Here is a 7,804-nt window from a genome sequence, read left to right as displayed (position 1 = left end):
ATACATTAACTGCCTAAACCTCATTTGTCTCGCCAATAATTTGCTTTCAATAATAACCTTAGTTATCTGATGTTCCCATAATTTTCTTCTTTCCTACTCATTACTTGATGATCGTTTGGTTTACATGCACTAATTTACTTGGCGTTCTTAAACTGTACTTAATACGGTTTATCTTACCTAACAGAGGCTTTGCCGCACAGATATTGATCTAGTGGCCTATTTTCTTCTTATTTTTTTACCTGTCGTTTTCTTTTCTTTTTTTCTTACTTCTCCATTATCTTGTCTTGTTCACTAATGTGGCACTATTTTCTATACTTTGCACTCTAATCCTCTAACTTCATATTCACTCTTATTACTTAGCACTCGTTTTACTAACCTAGCACTTGCACACTACTTATCTGACATTCACTTGCAATACTTACCTGGCATTTAATTGCGCTACTTACCTGACACTTGCCTTACCTACCTGGCTCTCATGTCCCTACTTACCTGACACCAATTTCCCTTACTTTGCATATTTGGCACTCACTTCCCTTATTCATCTTATATACATACTACCTACTTAGTACTCAGTTGCATTACTTTCCTGACAATCATTTGCTTTACTTATTTGGCACTCACTTGCCTTACTTACCTGGCAGTCACTTCCTTTACTTACCTGGCACTCACTTGCCTTACTTACCTGGCAGTCACTTGTTTTACTTACCTGGCACTCACCTGCTTTTCTTACCTGGCACTCACTTGCTTTACTTACCTGGCGCTCTCTTTCCTTACTTACCTGGTGCTCACTTTCCTTACCTGGCATTCACTTGCCTTACCTATTTGGTACTCACTTGCTTTACGTACCTGGCACTCATTTACCTTACTTACCTGGCGCTCACTTGCCTTACTTAGCACTCATTCGCCTTACCTGGCGCTCACTTGCCTTCCTTACTTGGCATTCACTTGCCTTACTTACCTGGCTTTCACTTGCATTATTTACCTGACACTTGCCTTACTTGGCACCTACTTGCCTTACATAACACTCACTTCCCTTACTGACTTGGCACTCACTTACTTTACTTGGATGGCGCTCACTTCTTATATTTACCTGGTATTCCCTTGCCTTACGTACTAGGCACGCAATTGCCTTACCTTACCTATTGATCACTTGCCTTACTTACCTTGTGCTCACTTGCCTGACCTAGCTGGTGCTCATTTGCCTTACCTGACACTCACTTGCTTCACCAAGCACCCACTTGCTTTACTTACCTGGCACTCCCTTGTACCTGATGATCATTTTAAATAATTTACATGGTATTATTAACTTTACGTATTCACTCTACCATGCACTCACCTTACCTGGCATATGCACGTTACTTATCTTACATCCTTAACGTTCTCTTAACTTATCTGACGGTTATTTGTCCTGTTTACCTGGCAATCACGGCATCTATTTTATTAACTTGACATTCACATACTTTATCACCTCGGACTCAATTTCTTTATACAGGGACTCATTTACTTCCTAAACTTGCAATCTCTTACTATACTTACATTGCATGACTTACCTTATTTTAATTCCCCTTCTAAGTGCGGCTTCTAAAGCTTAAAGAACGCCAGTGACATCCATGACTAATATTCTCATGTAGATGTCTCCACACGAACGCAAAAAAGAAAAAGAAAGTCTGTGTAAACTCCATTTACCCAATTGTAATAGAAGTTTCTTGAAGTGGCTTATTATATTCTTTTACAAGACAAACGCCTAGTACATTGGTTTAGAATTTTTTTTTCTCGCAAGGCATCACTAACCCTCGAACGCAATCGGGGGTGACATGAGCAAAGACTAAGCATTGGGGATAGATTCACTTTTAAACCCGTGCGCCATGTGGCAAGAGCACGAACAGTATTAGTTTTCTTTTTCTCTATATATAAAAAGGAGAGCCATTAATATTACCATTCATCAGAAAACGATGACTTTTTCTCTATTTTATAAAGAAGATATATACAAATGGCAATCCCAAAATCTGCATAACTAATTAAATCGAATATCAGTTCTAAAGTAAAATGTAAAAATCAAGACACTTGCAAACTGGTGTTTTGAACTTTGAAGTTTGCATTCTTATTAGATAATAGGAACCAATTTTGAGGACATAAAAAGGCAAACATATGGACATATGAACAGTATCATCTAGAACTGACTCGCTGACAATAGTAGTACAGTCCCATTAGACTTCTTCCTAATGTATTTCTTAAAAATTACTCTCCAAACAGATCTTGGGTCTTGATGGAAGGTGTAGCATGTACAAGAGACTCTTAATTATTAATATATTATATTAGTCACGCTATCTGTGAGACCCAGCGATTTTTTTTTTTGTATTACCTAATCTTTGTACTTAAATGGAAAATAAAAATAATAACAAAGACCAAAAATTCTTGTTCTGTAGCTTTTCTTACTTTTTTTCTCGTTGCACATGATTATTGTACTTTCGAAATTCAGTATATTTGCAAAACATACTCATTACTAGTGAGTAATCATTAACTCCAATGAATTGTAAATTTGGTAGCGAGTTTCCATGTGGGTCTAGTATATTTAAGGCCATGGAGCTAGGGTAATTAAATTGAACCTGTAGTCACAATATAAAGCAGAATAAATTATCTGGCTGGCTAAAACGGCAAAATGAAAAGGATATCCGTATTATACATTTATAATTCATTTGCCAATTTATTTATTTTAGAATTTAAGTAATTTACAAGACAACGCACCATACACCAGCTCGTTAAAACAGAAGCAACCCGGCATTGTACGGGAAACTCCTGGTAGCCAGATGATTATTGAAAAACAGTGTCGATACATACCTCACTTATCTCTTTATAGAACGCCCTGGCTTGGCATTTTAAACTGTTTCTGCTTATTACGCATTTTATCTCGATATTTTTGAAGTGTCTGGGAAGCTTAAAATGTGGTTAAAACACACACACACACACATACACACACACACACGCGAAAGTGAAAAAATGCACCTTGTGAGAAAATGGAGAAACGTAAGAAACGAGCGAAAAAAAGGTGAAATAGTCGAAGAGCAAAAGGCGGTAATGGCAAGCGTGGGACATAAGGCAAGTTGTGTATGTTGCGTATATTAGTAGTGTAGAAGTGAAAGTAGATCATAGAAACAGGAGTTAGAGGATATAAAGCGCCATATGGTTTCTATTAAGACTACTACCGTCAGGGAAACAGGCGGCTAGAAAGTCTGTGGGATGATCCGCCTGAAGCTAAGGGAAATTCATTACATGAATAATATTCTCTCTCTCTCTCTCTCTCTCTCTCTCTCTCTCTCTCTCTCTCTCTCTATATATATATATATATATATATATATATATATATATATATATATATATATATATATATATATATATATGGTATCTAAAGATAATTGCATATAAGGATAGATACAAGTTTAATAGCATAAATATGTAATCTTACGCATTAATCATATTCTTAAACGTTGGTGTGATAATTGTAGTACATGCGAATATTTGTGATTTTTTTTTTCACTCATTTTACATTTCTTTCCTTTTCTTTTACTGATTATTTTCTAATAACTTGTAAGATGGGGGGAAAAGTGTGTTTGTAGAGAGAGATAATGTGTGTGTGAGAGAGAGGCAAGGAAGGTCCAAGTAAATAAATAGTTAAGTTCTGAATAAAAGTCTTTCAGAACTTCATTGATATATAGTTACATGGAAAGTAACGAGATATATGATGCACTAAAGGACTCAGCTATTTCCACATTTTTTCATTAAGCTGATGCTAATTGTAATGATAGTGTCGACGAAGACGATGATAATAGCGAGAATTGCGATGGAAATACATGTATTACGACTCTATATTGATAATGAGGAAGATAATACAAATGAATATCTTGACTATGATACTGGCAAAATTTATATAGGTTTTACCATTGATAGCATAGACAGATATATTAGTAACAGCAATTTCACTGTGACTTTACTAATGGATATTTCGAACAAAAATCTTAGTTATAAGGCTAAAACTAGGTCGGAACCTCATTTCTATATACAATCAATGCATTCTCTTTCTCTGGTTATCTGTCAATCTGTTTGCTCCCTCTGTTGGATGACAGAAATTATTTCTACTTTTCTATTACTTAAACGTGGAAAAATAAACGAATGATCAAAGATTTGATGATGGTGGTTGGGATAATGAATGTAATGATAAAAGTAGGGTGTTACTACTACTGATATTAATAGAACTACGATCTGCGCCTACTAATGATAATAATAATAATAATATTAATAAAACTAATGACAATGATAAACTTCATAAATAATAATAATGATAACAACAATGATATTGATTAGTTAATGATGATAATGAGGATGATAATGGTATTGATGACAAAATAATGATAATAGTAGTAACGATGAATAACAATAGTATTGCTCGTAATGGGGGTAATGATAATATAGTAATTTCAATGCTGATATTGATAATAATAATGAGAATAATTGAAGTAATGACAGTGACAACGGTAGGAATGATAATGAGAGAAAAAATTATAATGATAACAATGATAATAACAATAGCATGATAATACCTGACAAACTGGCAGATGTTCCAATGATTTCTTTAAAACTCGGTATTTGATTTGCATGACATCTGTAAGTCATATAAACACTGAAACTGTAATAAAAATGTACGTTCTCGGAGTCAAATGAAATTTATTCTGGATGGAACAATGTGACCAAGTTTGAAGAACAAAATTGGAAAAGAGAGAGGACAAGAGCAATAGTGTTTAAAAGCGAGAGTGAGAGAGAGAGAGAAGTATACAGTGAAATACAAAGAAAGAGATAGAAGAAAGGAAAAGAAGAGGCAAGAAAAGTAAAGAAAGGAAAAGAAAGCAAGAAATATCGAAAAAGTAGAAAAAGAAAAACAGGAGAATGAACACCGGGCAAATAGTGAGGGGGAGAGATAGAGAATGTAAATAACAAAATAAATCGATGGTTGTTCGATGGAGGGTTACCTCACAACGTTCCAGGATTAACAATATTTTCCGCAACCTGTCAATTCCCTGTCTCTCACCTGCCTGTTGGAGTTTTTCCCTCGTGCATTCATCTTCGTTCGTTTCAATGCTCGTAAAAATCTTACAATCTCTCTTCATATTTTTTCTTTCTCCTTTTTTTTTTTTTTTTTTTTTTTTTTTTTGGAGGGGACAGAGTATAAAATGGTTTAATTTCACGCTGTTCATATTGATAAAATATACTATTATATATTGAATAATAAATTAGTGTACTAATTAGTACAACGACGTTTAATCATAAACTTAAAAATACATTAGAGTACTAAGGGTTACACTTACGGGAGACAGAGAAAGGGAGAGGGAGGGAGAGAGAGATAACTGAAAGTAAAACAAAAAATGAATTACAAAAGAGAGAGTGAGAAAGGCACGACATGAATAAAAAAAAAAAAAAAGAGATGGAAGGAGAGAGACATAATAACTAAGAGCGAGAAAGAAAACACGGATTAATTGAGTGTGACGTAAAAAATATAAAACCAGGTGAGATTGAGACCAAGAGAAAATGAGAAAGGTATATAACGAATATGAGCGTGTACGAAAGAGAAAGGTGGTGAGAATATGAGGAGAATGGAAAGACAGATTGAGTGAGAATATGAGGCAAAGAGAAAGACCCATTAAGAGCGAAAACAAGATAAAAAGAAAAATATATAAATAGTGAAAGTGGCAAAGAAACACAGAGTATGGTGAGAGTGAGAAAGAGAAAAACACGTTACGACTGAGAGAGAAGAGATGAACAGAGAAATAGAACGTTATGCAGTGAATCAAACCGACAGAAAAAAAGGAAACGTAAGAAATGTGATAAAAACAGAGAAGCGGATAGTGAATGCGAGAAAGAAAGGGGACATAACAAATGAGAGCAAGGGAAAAAGAGAAAGACATATTGCGTGTGAAAACGAAAGACACTTTGCAAATGAACGCGAGAGAAAATGTGAGAAGAAGAGAGGAAGAGAAAACAAGGAATTTTAGAGAAAGAGTGGGAGACATACAACGATTAAGACCGAAATAAGAGGGATAACATGTAATGAGTAAGAGTGAGATAGAAATAAAAAGATAACACGTAAAAATATAAGAAAATGAGAAAGAGAAAACACACAAGTAAGAGAGTGAGAGAAAGAAAAAGACAAATTGCGATAGAGACCGAAAGAGAACGAGTAAAAAGATATAACATGAGAGCGACGGAAAGACATTGCAAGCAAGAGTGAAAATATATAAAGAACGACATGACGCAAGTGAAAGCGAGAGAAAAAGAGGAAGCCACACTGCGAAAAAGAGAAAGAAAGAGAAAGAGGTATGAGTAAAAATGAGAGAAAGAGTGAAAGACGTTGAACAAGTAGTAGGGAGAGAGAAAAAGAAAAACTCTGCGAATGGAAGAAAGAGAGAAAAAGCATAACGAGTAAGATATAACAGACGAAGAAAGAAACAACAACAACAAAAACATGGAGCGAAGTAAAAGCGAGCTATTCGTCAACCGCGTCCAGCCCTCACCCCTTAGCCCTTAGCCCCCCGACCGCCCGGTGGCAGCCCTGGACATCAATCACAGGTGAGGCGAGACACGGGGACCCTGCCTGGCACCCGATGGGAACCGCGATACAATTCACTCCTTTTTGGACAGATGTGGGAGAGGCTGGAATAAATAGAATGAGGATGCCTGCGATTATGCTGGTGAGGGGGATGATTGTGGTGATTTTGTTAATTCCGATTGTGATGTTGATTGTGATTGTGATGGTGCTGGTGGTCGTTGTGATGGTGATGATTGTGATTGTGGTTATTGTGATGGTGATTGTGGTAATTCCAATTGTGATGGTGTTGATTGTGATTGTGCTGGTGCTGGTGGTCATTGTGATGGTGATGATTGTGACTGTATTGGTGGTGCTGATGATTCCGCTGGTGTTGGTTTGCTGATGATTATGATTGTGACTAATGATAATGAGGAGCTGACAAATGTTCACATATCACCACACCTTGTCAATTTACCCTAAACCTTACTGTAAGATAGGATAAATCCGTAGAAGCGAGAGATCCTTCAGACTTCAAAAGCTTAAGAACCCTTCGCAAAGAATCACATGACAAAAGAACCCACATGCCTTGGTTGACCTTTATAATAAAGACACCCTGTCCAGGTTCCAGAAAACGTGATTCTCCAACCCTGGACAACTGCTGCGGAGACCGCGCCAGTTGTCTTACAGATGAGAGGGGAGAAGAATTTGTGTTTCCTTGTGTTTTCTTTCTGATCTGTATGAAAATGAATAGATAAATGGGTGAGAAGATGGGATAGATGAAAGACTTGAAGGGGCAAGATTGAAAAGAAAATGGAGAGGGAGAGAAAGAGAGAGAGCAAAGGGAAGAGAAATACAGAATGGGTGAGTTAGAGATGAAAAATAAATAAATACATAGATGGACACATGAAAGAGGGAAAATGAAGAGACGTAGAAAGAGAGGAGAGGAAAGAGGTAAGAGAAATAAAGAGATTGTGCGTTAGAGAAAGATCAATCGATAGATAGAGGAAGCGAAAGAGAGAGAAGGGACAGGGAAAGTAGATGAAAGAGGGGATAGGAAAAGCTAAAATGGAAAGAGATACAAAATACAACGGCTTTTCCCTCACACCCAGAAAAGGTGCAGCGATCGGGGCTTGTTTGTCCTTTCACTACCTACATTGCAAACTTTTCGCCACGAGGTATGATTTCTAGTATCTATCTCCTAAATTATTTATATCCTGATTAATTAAGGTA

The sequence above is a fragment of the Penaeus vannamei genome, chromosome 24 (genome assembly GCF_042767895.1).
Source record: "Penaeus vannamei isolate JL-2024 chromosome 24, ASM4276789v1, whole genome shotgun sequence".
NCBI classification, from domain to species: domain Eukaryota; kingdom Metazoa; phylum Arthropoda; class Malacostraca; order Decapoda; family Penaeidae; genus Penaeus; species Penaeus vannamei.
This window is presented reverse-complemented; position numbering follows the sequence as displayed.